At 32.4% G+C, this 13,002-nt stretch overlaps 1 protein-coding gene and 1 long non-coding RNA gene across 2 annotated transcripts in view; one reads left to right on the top strand and one right to left on the bottom strand.

Moving 5' to 3' along the window:
* The window catches only part of LOC118196415 (serine/threonine-protein kinase H1 homolog), a 139,777-nt gene that overhangs the window by 70,814 nt on the left and 55,961 nt on the right, over nucleotides 1–13,002 (top strand). The window lies entirely within an intron of this gene.
* LOC146997570 (uncharacterized) lies at nucleotides 3,247–8,570 on the bottom strand. The gene is made up of 2 exons (XR_015040477.1): nucleotides 8,472–8,570; nucleotides 3,247–3,440 (listed from the first exon to the last, which is right to left on the bottom strand). It is a non-coding gene; the product is annotated as an uncharacterized LOC146997570 (long non-coding RNA).

Genomic DNA, 13,002 nt, shown 5'->3' with positions numbered 1-13,002 from the left:
CGCGTTCCTGTTTTATTAATGCTTTAATGAAACGCTGTATTTTTTCATGCAGAAGGGAATATGTTTTTGAAATATGTTGAAATTTTTAATAACTCTGTAGCTTTCGCTCCCTTTCTCGTAACTTGTACTTTTAATCATAAGGTTCTAAATAAATAATAAGCTGATTCAATTATTTTACCAATTACTGAGAAGGTGATTGATTTCTTGTGAGCAAGTGAATTTTCTCAGAAAGTTAATATAGAAACTATTAAGTAATGAAGAATTTGTATATACATTACTCGTACTTCGAAAATTCGACGGTACCTGTAGCCAACAAATTTTGAATACATACTGACTTCCATTCGATCATATAAAGCTCGAATTTTGAATTTTTTTCTCTTCAAAATTTCTACAAACTTAAGGAATTTCTGATTAACAAACTCAACGATTTGAAAACGAGAAGTAGCAACACTGCTCGAAATAAAACATGAAAATGTAAGACGTTTATCTTTCAATTTTAATCGAGAAATTCCGCTATTTAAAAGCGATGTGTTGCCTGTGCCTCAAATAGAATATTTATTATTTCCATGCACCAACGTGTTAAGTAAACGTTAAGGTACTTAACTTTCATTTTAATCTGTATGTTATTGATTAACAAACCGAGCGATTTAAAAACAATAAGCGCATTTCTTAAGAATATTTTTTCTACATTTAAACTGATTGATTTAAATAAAAATGCATTTCAATCATGAGATGCCTAATTAGAAATATTAAATGTTTTTGTGAAATTACATTAGCTAGACTCATTTATTATAATTTTTTTATGATAACTATTTTAGACTGTTGGTTTCGCAATCGGCTAGTATAGAAAATGATGAAAATTATTTAAATTACTTTAATACGAAAATACTGAAGTAACTAATCATCCATCGTTCTGTTTTGGTGTCATACTATCCTTATAAATGAAATACGCTTTTGTTTATTACTTTGGTGTAAGTATGTCTGCCTTCGCCCTGCCGAAGAACCTTTTTTTGTATGTTACTCTTCTTCCTGTTACATTTCTGTCTGGATATTTCTCTGTTTATACCAAGGAAGTGTATTCTAACCTCCTTGGTTTATACTCCTTAATGGTTTTACTTATTTATTATTCCGTTATCTATAACATGCGTTTTAAGCGTATTTTTGCAATGCATGTTTTTTTGTTCGATATTCGTCTTTTCAGATTATCGTATAGTATCTCTTCAGCATTTCAAATTCGAAATGTGTGTATTTCAATCCTAGAGTAAAGATTGGAGTACTGGCATGCAAAGCTGTAACATCGGAAGCGTTGATGTTTATTTTTACGAAGTCTGTTTATAGTGTAAGTATATAGTGTTTATAGTGTTTATAGTGTCTGTTTTTTTTTTTAAATTCTTAAAATCAAATATAGTAGATTTGCTTTTTTAAAGTTACAGCCGAAAACAACGCAGGGTGAAAACGACGTGATACAAAATATCGGGGAAGAAAAGAAAGCAAAGAGAAAACATCGCAGTTATAAAACATCGTGATGCAAAGTATCGTCGTCGAAAATAAAGCGGTTCAAAAATTTCGTCGCCGAAAACGTCGCGGAGAAAACAACGTAAGGCGAAAACGCGGTGGTACAAAATATCGGGAAGAAAAGAAAGCAAAGAGAAAGCATCGCAGTTTTAAAACATCATGGTGCAAAGTACCGTCGTCGAAAATAAAAGCTGTTCAAAAACTTCGTCGTCGAAAATATCGAGGTAAAAAATGAAGCAGTACAAATCATCGCATGACTAAAACATCGCGCACATGCGTTTTTCAGGTTTTAAAGGTTGTAAATATATATTCGCATAAAGATTTGTAAGCGCAAGAAATGTTAACGACATTTTAAGAATAAACGGAAACAAAACAATATATAATTTTCACCAAAACCATATTAGATTAACAAACGTGAAAGAAAGTAGTTTGATAATTAGCTAAGCAATTTTTATTTGTCTTCCATTTTCTAAATATTTTTAGGCTGTATTTTTCATGAAAAATTATGAGTAAAACTTTATAAAGAAGATTAGTTTATTAATGAACTTTGTTAATTAACTATGTCAATTTAAAATTCTATTAAGTGCTATAAGTTGCATTAATGTTACATTCATTTTCAATTTTAAATGCTAAAGTTTCCTTCTTATTTTTTCAGCAACAATTTATTAGTTCATTCAAAAATATGAAATATAAAAGTAAAAATATCGCTCTTTCCTTCTTCCGCTCCCAAATCATTATGCGAAAATGCATTTACAACTTTTAAAACCTGAAAAACGCATGTGTGCGATGATTTGTAGGTACTTTATTTTTTATCACGATAGTTTCGACGATGATGTTTTTAAACTGCGAAGTTTTTAAACCGCTTTGTTTTCGATGACTATATTTTAAACCATGATGTTTTAGGAACTGCGATATTTTCTTTTTGCTTTCTTTTCTCCCGCGATATTTTGTACCACAAAGTTTCGCCTTGCGTTGTTTTCTCTGCGACGTTTTCGTCCGGGATGTTTTCGGCGGACACCATCTTCTATAGAGGTTGTATGCGTCGTTTTTTTTTTTTTTTTTTTTTTTTTTTACAACAGATTTATACATTATAATTAATATTTTTAATAAAAATGCATTGAATCCCCTCTAAGAAAGTAATTCATACTTTGAGATGACTTCAGTTTTGGAAATTGTCATCTTTGAGAAATGTTGTTCAACATCGACGTCTATTTATGTTCTCAGAAATAGCGGTTGTTTTCAGAGATGGTTTTCCTTTAGGAAGTGGCCACGAGGAGAGAGTTGAGCGTTTAGGAAACTTTTAATGTCAGCGACCTCTTTTTAAGACGATCATCTCTGAAACAGTATTTCTTTGAATAAAAAGAAACTTACGTATTGCGCGTAAACTTTATGAGGCGACCACTTCACAGAAGATCAAAATCATATGGTATTATGAATGGTAATTTTAAGGTGCGTGCTCTGAACTAATAGATTATAGAAAGATTGGATTTATTAATGTGAGGGTGACGTCTTATCAAAAACAGAGATCACACTCACGATTCAAAGTATCAGGTTTTTTTTTTATTCCTGGTGTATAGAAGAAAAGATAAACGGAATGAGTATGTACAAATGGATTAAATATGTTTAGGAGAGTAGTCACAACACATTCCAGTATGGGAATGTAAAAGTCACAGCTGACCACCTACTTGCGGTCACTTTAGATAAGTTCCAAGTCCGATCGCCTACGCGCGGTCAGTAAGCGTCTAGTTGTAGCTCCTTCGCGAGCGTTCTGTTAGACTGCCTCTGTCGGACTTCTCGAACCAACTGAAGAACCTGGAGAGTTCCTACAGAGTAGTGATAGATAGCGACATCTGGTGCTTCGTTGAGGCACGATTCCCACACGTTCGGCCATCGACAGGTGAGGACCTCCGAACACTGAAATACATCTGTAAAACACAAAATATGAGGGAAAAAAAAAAATGAAATATTTGAAAAATAGTTTGCAAAATGATCTCAAGTTGCGATGTCATCAGACCAAAGCTTCATGTGGTCTGCCGAAGTGGAAGTTGCTTCAGGTCCTTCATGAGATCCTACTTTGGCTACATCGTATCGATCATGATTCAAAGTATTAGGTTTTTTTTTATTCCTGGTGTATAGAAGAAAAGATAAACGGAATGAGTATGTACAAACGGATTAAATATGTTTAGGAGAGTAGTCACAACACATTCCAGTATGGGAATGTAAAAGTCACAGCTGACCACCTACGTGCGGTCCCTTTACATAAGTTCCGATTCCGATCGCCTACGCTCTACCAGTAAGCGTCTAATTGTAGCTCCTTCGCGAGCGTTCTGTTAGACCGCCTCTGTTGGACTTCTCGAACCAACTGAAGATCCTGGAACCTGAAGAGTTCCTACAGAGTAGTGATATATAGCGACATCTGGTGCTTTATTGAGGCACGATTCCCACATTAATTTTGTAAACGTTCTGTCTGAGGGCTGTCATTCCCGACCATCAATATTCACCTTGATTCAAACCTGATTCCTTACAGTCAGGAGTTGTATTTTGCTTAGCCATCCTGCACTGTTTTTTTATAATTAAACCTCAGTTTTAGTTCTGCATTTAGAAAGCGCCGATTTCAGCAATTCAGACGTGCACTAGACTAGCAATCTTCAATATGCCCCCTTTTTTTGATAGTGTACCCGTAAGATGAAAATAATTATGAGTTATACCCCATACAATTTTATATAATATAATACATATTGAATGCAGAATAAAGCGGAATAGAATAGAAAGTTAAATTTAGAACTAATATAAAATATATAGAATAAAAGAATACAATCAAACAGAATAATAACTGTAATATATAATGTACAAAGTATTTTATTATATTATTGTTATTATTAAGTGATCATGATCCTACTTTGGCGTATTCCACTTTCAAGACTACTACATAGGAATACTGATAGAGCAGATTTAGCAAAGAAAGAACTGTGTAAAGAAGAATATTTATCTCAAGAAGGTATGTTTAATTGTCTCTTTTGTCTTCCTCAAGAGATTTAGAGACAGATTTTCATGTATAATTAGTAACTTTATTCTGAATCAAGTAATAAAGTGGTGCTGTTTGATGGATCAGTGGGCAAAAGTGTTGTTTTTGAAATGTTTTGTTCTTTAAAAGGTGTTGAGAGTTAAACGCAGTAATACGTGTAGAACCGAGGTTCTCTGCTGAAGAAGTACAAATTGCACGAAGTTGAAAACATAAAATTTAATCGATGACTTTCCTTAAGTTTAATAAGATAGATGAATATACTGTGTCAAACTATGACACATTAGTGAAATCATACGATGATAACATACGAATGTACTTGACTGGTACAACATGATTTGAGCCTGCTTTATTGTTCATTTAGACAGACAGGTACTTTGCGATGTAGAAAAATTATTTGGAATACTTGGGCTAGATTTCTAGTACAATTTAGTCTTCCACTGGGATATTACATGTTAGGGCTCCATGCATTACATTGCTGCACCACGCTCGAAAGATTCACGGCCACTGGCCACGTACGAGAATTAGAATTAAAATTTGCCATGCCCAGCCTCTTCTCGAAAATCTCTCTCTATGACAAGCTTGATCCAAACTTCATTCTAATTCTTTAGTTATTTTGGTTTTATATGGTGTTTTTTTTTGGGGGGGGGTTGTAGTTGTTGTTGTTGTTGTTGTATCCAGATTTATGGGACACCTTGCTATTCACCAACCAAAATGCAGAATGAAACGAAATGTAGTGCGAGTATAACAGGGTTCTTTCAGTACTTGAAAGTCCTTAATTTCATCCAAAATTTCCAAAGTCCTTAATTTTGCTCATATGACATTTCTCTTTTCTGTGACTGCCATTTTGAGAGTGAGTAAACATTTGGTGAATATGGAATTCAAATTATTCAACTTATAATGAAGCCATCGTAAATCAACCTTTTAAACAAAGAGGAAAAACCAGTCAGACGTTTCAGGGTTCCGCCCGAGCAAGTATTATCAATAAAAATACTATTTGTCTGCATTCAAAAATAGTTTTTTGGACTTTTATCTTGACCTTTCGGCCTTGCTTTGGCATACTGTGACAAAAGCAAGATTTTCAAGAAGGTCGAAGCATGAGCTTCATAAACATCACGAAAAATTCGCGAGTTCTTCAAGAGCCCGGCAAAAGACATGGAAAGGGTGGAAAGATAATGTGAAAATATTTTCCGGTAATTTAAATGTGAGAAGCACCATATATCTATGAAAGAGTTTTAGCTTCACCAGCTACGACTAGGAAAATGCATGCCTGCCAACCTTTACGAATTTATCTAAATTTTCACGAAAACTTTCTAGATTAATAAGCTTACGTGCGAAATTCGTTCTTAACAAATTTTGAAATTTTTCGTAATGGCGATTTTCCACCAAATCTGTCTATAATTCGCATATGTTTGACAAACATTTAGATTGCCATTTGAATTTGTCCTCTTTATTGCAAAATTGCTTTTTATTGTAAGTTATTACCAGATTTGCTCTTCCCGAGTAGAAATCTTTGAGCATGTGACGTCACTGACTTATAGTTTGCTCCAAAGCAGTTAATTTCACAGGGAAATAAATGTAATTGTTTCTTCATTTCTACCGTTTCTGTAAGACAAGTGACTTCATTGAACTTGAGCGTTGGAAAGAACTTAACCTTGTCTTGCTGACCTTGATTTATTGAACATTTGGTGATTTCTCGCCAAATTACGGAGATAGCCATTTAATGAATGTTAAATGCAGGTGCCCCTGTATTCTTACTTTTCCGGCATAGCGTTCTCTTAAAATTTGTCTCGCGCTGCATTATACAGAAAAATACAACTATTTTACTTATAATTGTACTAAAATTACCTATCTAAATTCAAAATTCGTAACAATAATATCAGTTTGTTTTAGGTACAAATAGTATCATTAACAGATGTGATAACGTTAGTAGGAATGTCATTAAAATAAAGAATGACAGTAGTAGGAATGTCATTAAAATATATTTAAAATTAAGTTTTTTAGAAAAATAATATAAAAATAAAACATTTTTATTTTCCTCCATCATATTTCCAAAATGTCTTTATTTTTTCATTTTTGCTATTTATGAACGTCTTCCTTTTTTAAAAATAAACAAAATAATAAATTTTACAAAACAGTTTTTCAGTCAGTCTGCTGGGAAGTATGAATTTTATCTCGCGTAATTGTTTCAAAATATTCAGTTTTCTCCATAAAATTCATTTTAAACTCCATTTCTGATTTTTTTCCAAAAATAATCATATTTGACAGATATGACAATGATGGCTGTTCAAAATTCTAGGAAGATTCTGAAGGCAAGATTTATAGACATGCAATTAATGGCTAAAAATCCAGAAAATACATGTGACAAGTTGAAACTTGTGTTCATGGTATTAACCTAGAATAGACATGTTTTACAGGAAAATTGTAATGAAAACATTTTTGGAAAAAGTAATGAAAGCAAAGTTATATGAGTTTTCTACTTTTGATAGCAGAAGTATTTCTCTCGACATATTTCTCATTTCATTTACTTTTACAAGCATGGAAAATTTATAGAGTAGGAAGCGGCTTCTCTGTTAATAAAAATAATAAAAATTGACAGTTTAAAAGATTTACCTTGCATATCTCGTATATCATTTTGTAAAATTTTCTGAGTTAATTCTAAGTATCTGTGTTATTAAAGAAATAATATTAAAATCTTCTGAACATTCTAAATACGTGCAGTTTTTTAGAACTAAATAGTCTTAAAGTTCCAAAAGTACTCAAAAGTATCTTTGGCATAATTTGCGTAAAATACTGTTGAAACTTCCACTGGTCTTCGAAATTTTACCATGTCGTATAGCTACCATTTGACACATTTTCATGTACCTAGATTTTATTGAATTTAAAGCAGTTATTTGCAATCTTGTGATTTTTCTATGTAATAAGTAAAAACTCATTTATTTTAAATATTAAATTTAGAACGTGTGACTTAAACTCGATGATAAATATCTAAACATGTAGACAACGCCAGTTAGAATGTAAAACAAAACCAACCAGAAGTCCACTTATGGCAGCGACCGACTTCGTACCGTGACGTTTCTTGGCTTCATTTTCATTGCATGGGACAAGGGAAGAAAACTTACTCCATCTATTCTAATTTCCATGGTTTCAATTAACAAACTCGGAACAATGTGTTGCCGCAACCCGAAGCAAAATACTTCTGTCTTCAACGTACCAGCGTGTTGCCATTCAGTAAAGCCTAATATGCTTTCAAATTTAATCTGGAGGGTGTTTGAGTTATAAACTAAGCGATTTAAGAGCAATAAACAAAGCACAATTCTTAATAACATTTTTCTGTACTTTTTAATGTGATTGATTTAAATAAACATTATTAAAATCATGAGATATCTAATTAGAAATGTTCAATATTTTTATGAAGTTACTTTAGCCGGATTCATTTAAATTATTATATACTTTTTCTTTTTTATGAAAACTATTTTAGGCGGCTGGTTTTTAGAGAAATAATTTAGAAAATATAAATGTATGTATCTCAACCTTACACTGTATCGATAATTCTAAAAGTATGCTGTTTCTAAATATTTTGTGATTTTGCCGTTAAACTTAATTTTATGTTGCGTAAGTATGAAGAACATGATATTTCATAAATAAAGTTAATGCATAAAAAGTTAATGAACAAAAGACAATTTGTTTTCTTTTGTTGTTGTTGTTAGGCATCTTACTGAGAAAACTGAATATTGGAAAAGTATATATAAATATTATGCCAGTACTTAACACTGCATCGAAAATTTTAAACATATGCTGCTGTGCAGCTTTAAAAAATATTCTGATTTTGTTATTGAACTGTATGTACCGTAGATGGGAAGAAAATGATGCTTAATCATAAATCTAAAAAGACAACAACAACAATAAAAAAAGTAAAAAGGGGGAGTGTTACCAAGAGTAAGTGCAAAAGCAGACTTGTAGACTCCAAGCTCAGCAAGAGCGTGAAAATCCATAGCATACTCCTTTGGGCGGCCACTAAAAATCTGAAACCTTTTAGAACTTATTATTATTATTGTTATTAGTAATTGTCTACAAGAAACAGCGAATAAAAAGAAAATCAGTTCAATTTTTATTTTTATGTTAATTAAAATTCAGTTCATACATTTTATTAGTTTGCAATGGCTATAATTTGTCCGAACTTGATAAGGGAAGTAAGAAAACTAGATAAGGTAAGTGTACAGAAAGCTGTTAAATTAACTCATATTTTTTGGGATGGTTTTCATGACTTCCAAAGTATTAGCTTAATAATGCGAACGCTAGCAATGAACTGTTTCTAATATAATGACATGCTGTAAGCCTCTCATGAACGCGATTTCCCCCACCACCATCAAACGTGCTATTAAGTCTCGATCCTCGCTTTTTTTTTTTTTTTTTTTTTTTTTTTTTTTTTTTTTTTTTTGTCGGTATCACTTTTAGAATAAAAGGATATTGAAACCAGATGTTATCCCTATCTATTATTTTTAAAGAAATAGCACAGCTAATACACACGCACACGCCCCCCCCCCCAAAAAAAAACACCTGAATGTTTTAAGATTTTATCTTACTCCCAAAAGTTTTTTTTTTAATGTTACCTTTATTTATTTATTTATTAAATATCATGTTCTTCGCACTTAACCATAAAATTCAATTCAGCAGCAATATCGCAAAATAATTTAAAAAGAGCATATCTTTAGAATTTCCGATAGAGTCTCGCGCGCTGGAGATATTTTTTTTCTTGCAATATTGCCATTGCTCACTTTGAAATCGCTAAGCTTCTTAATCATAAATGCTTTACATAATCTGAAATATATAATAAAACAAATCCCAAATTAGGACTTCCAGATGCCTATATTCGGTGGAGGATTAAGTTTTTCAAGATTTGATGGTTCTAGGTATTTTTGTTTTATTACAGTGCGGGAAACGTGCATATATTACATTTATGCAGATTCTTCATTATTTGATTTCTTTAAATATAACACAGGGCGATAATGTTTGGTGGCAACACTTTGAAAAGTGAAACGCCACAAATGCCAAAATGAAATTAATAGCCCTTCTGGGCGTAACGCTCTTTGGGCTCAAACAGAAAATATATGGGAGCACAAATAAAAGGATATTGCCACGAAATATTATTGCTATGTGTTAATTTTAAAGAAATAATGTAACGAGTATAGAAAAGGTGTATGGCAATACTTAACACTCTTTTGGGAACTCTAGATTTACGCTGTTTAAAAATATACTGTGTTTTTGCTGTTGAATTTTATGTGACGTAAGTGCGAAGAAAACGATTTTTAATAACTAATGTTAAAAAAAAAGTATTGTGTAGGTCATCGTGTTAAGAAGACTGAACATTGATATAATAATCTAAGAAAAAACTGAAGAAAATTAATGGCAACACTTAACACTGCATAGGAAATTCTAAACACATACTGTTTTTTAAATTTTATTATTATTATTATTATTATTATTATTATTATTATTTATTTATTTATTTATTTTTATGTATAATTTTATGTGATTTAAATGTGAAAAAAGTGGTGTTTAATATTAACGTTAAAAAGACCAACAAATTATTTTAGCAAAAGAGTCCAACAGTTTAATAAGCTGCGAGCTCACCGAGAGCATTAAAAACCTTAATAAACGCTCGCTCTGGTGTGACGGTAAAATCTGAATCTTTTCATATTTCGCTTTCCCCATGTGAGGTATTATAATGAATAATACATATTTTTACTTCTGAAAAGAATATGAATTTGAATTGATTAAACTTAACATTTATTTAATGAGAAATGAACGCGCTGTCTATGTCCATGATGAGGTTAAATTAAGGAACGTCCATGTAAAGGACATTTTCCTTAGATGTAATTTAAACCAGTTTACTACTACTCCGCTAAATCGTGGAGAGGCAAATTCTCGGCGCCAAAACGCCGGATGCATAGGGAGTTTAGGAATATGCTGTAAAACCAAAGAACTTATAGGATTCTTCTTTGACAAAACTTTCCGCGATAGTTTTAACTCAGAATTACGTCCTTTTTTTATTCAATATATAATCCATTAATTAATCTACTTGCGCGGCTCACTGATTTAATTTGCGTCGATACGGGAGGGGGGAATGATGTTGTAGAAGTTTGAATTTCTGACTAATGTAACCTTCGACACCGGCTCGATAGCAATTTCGCGTATTGCGCAAAAAGGCATTAAGGCTGGATGAGTAACCCCTGTAAAATAAACTTTGTGTATATTTTAACCTCTTCAGTCTCACAGTACCACTCCTGCTTTGGCGAAGCTTTCTTTCTTAATCCTTGAAGTTCTTTGCTTAAATTGGCCATCGCATGACGATTAGAAAAGGCTTGTAAAATAAACATATCGAAAATTTTCCTGAAAACAGAAGTTAATGCTGAAGGATATTTCTAACCTCAGTATTCTAGAACCAGGTTTATTAAATAGATGAGAAGTCTCGAAAATCCAGTAGACATTATAATTTAATAAGTGAATTCAGATGCAAAAGAGGGAGCATTGTTTCCTTCATAAACCTGCTTTTTATCATTTTTACCATCTGAAGTCTCAAATAATTTTGATCCTTTCGATCACGTCGAGTATGATACACTATGGAATAATTGTTCTAGAGTATTTACTACTCTGTTTGTTCTCGAAGAGTAAAACACGCGCCTTCTTGTTTAGACGGTCAAGTCTGCGTCGCAGCTGTCCAATTGCACTTCATACAAGACAACTGTTTGGAAGTGGATGGAATTGTTATATGCAGCTCGCCACGCCACGCCCTGTGTTACTGAAATACAAAGCCAACATTCAGATGCTGGGATTTCTTTTTGCGTTTATTTCTCTCCAGCTTCTTTTGACAGCACGTTTCTGATAGCAATCTGCTGTTATGCGAATTAAGCTGTTTTAAGTGGTGGTCGTCTTAACGAAGAAAGGCTTTTATTATTATGTTAGCTGGAAGGTGGCGAATTAGGTTTTGTTTGTTTTGTTTCATTCGAAACTTGAACCAAGTTGTCTTAAGAGCCTTTATTTGTAACTAACCTATTTTTCTAAATATAGAGTTTAAATGGAATTCTTTACTTTTTTTTATTTTCTCAACATTATTTTTCTCCCTTGCAGGCCAACAATTTACCTGGAGATGATAACATACACAATCATATTTTGTTTTAAAGTTACTCGAATTAATTATTTTCAAAAGTTTTATAATTATATTAGTTACTTCTAGAATTGAATTGATTTTGAAGGTAATTTATTTTAACAAAAAATAATAAATTATTATTTATAGTAAATGATGTATCGTAATCTTCTTTCTTATAATTCCTTTTTGACCTGGAATTAATATATATTACAAATAATTAAATTCAAATTCAAAATAATTACTTAATAGCTACTTAAATTCTAGTGACTAGATTTATATTTTGCGGGACAAATTTGTTAGTTAATCAATTGAAGTGGATCTTTATTTGGGGATATCCAGTTACGGTTAACTCAAATCACAGTTAATCGAAAAAAACAACTTAAAAAGAAAACAAAAAAAAACTATAGCTATGGAAACAGTGGTGGTTAGCAAGAGGCTAACTGCCATGTTTTCAGTTTAAGGTGTGAATACCGATGCATGAAGAGAGAATTTCGTAGCCGTGCAACTTTTTTGCGGATTGGGGACGCTTACAGTCTGGTCATCTGAAATTACTGTAGAGAAGCTGGTCGCAGAAAAAGAAGGTAGGAGACCTCACACTCCGTCGTCCTATCGAAGTCTATAAGGTAGAACAGCTGCACATTATGTGCTTAATAATACTTGCTACTACTTGTCCGGATGCTCTCGGTCAGAATTGGAATGAGGCCATGTGCTTTGCTTTAAGTAATACAACCCAGTTCTTGTTTAGTCTAACTTCTTTTCTACAGAAGAAGGGTACTGTCTGCTCAAGAGCAACTAGTTTATAGCAGTCTTAAGATTCAGATTTAATAATCAATGAAAATTTGTCAGTGTTCAGCGTTTTGGAACCTATAATTACTTGAAGACTTTGTATGATTAAAATGTCTCATCTTTTCTGTAGAACTAATTTTTCTTCTGCAGAAGTTCAGTTATGCGAATACAGCAAAGCAAACGATGACTATCTGCCTAAAGGCAGGAGGACTTTCGAAGTGAAACTGTCTCGTATGTATGTACACTCTTTTGCAAAAAAATCGAAGACCAAAAAGGACTTTTGCGATCGTGACGAAATTTGGTATGTAGAAACATCTTGATCGAACATGCAAATGATCAATGTTTCAAGGCAAATGAACAGGAGTTGCGATGATAGCGTGCATTTCTAATGCGCAATTCGCAAAGTATAAAACCAGTAACAGAGGCAGAAAATTTATCTTTCTTTCTTTTTTTTTTTTTTTTTTTTTTTTTTTTTTTTTCTGCCATTGCAGTTCCGTAAAGAAGCAACCAAAGATGCCATTACGACAAT

The sequence above is a fragment of the Stegodyphus dumicola genome, chromosome 4, assembly GCF_044657685.1.
Source record: "Stegodyphus dumicola isolate Sdum_Otavi_A_Nest chromosome 4, ASM4465768v1".
NCBI lineage: Eukaryota > Metazoa > Arthropoda > Arachnida > Araneae > Eresidae > Stegodyphus > Stegodyphus dumicola.
This window is presented reverse-complemented; position numbering and strand designations above follow the sequence as displayed.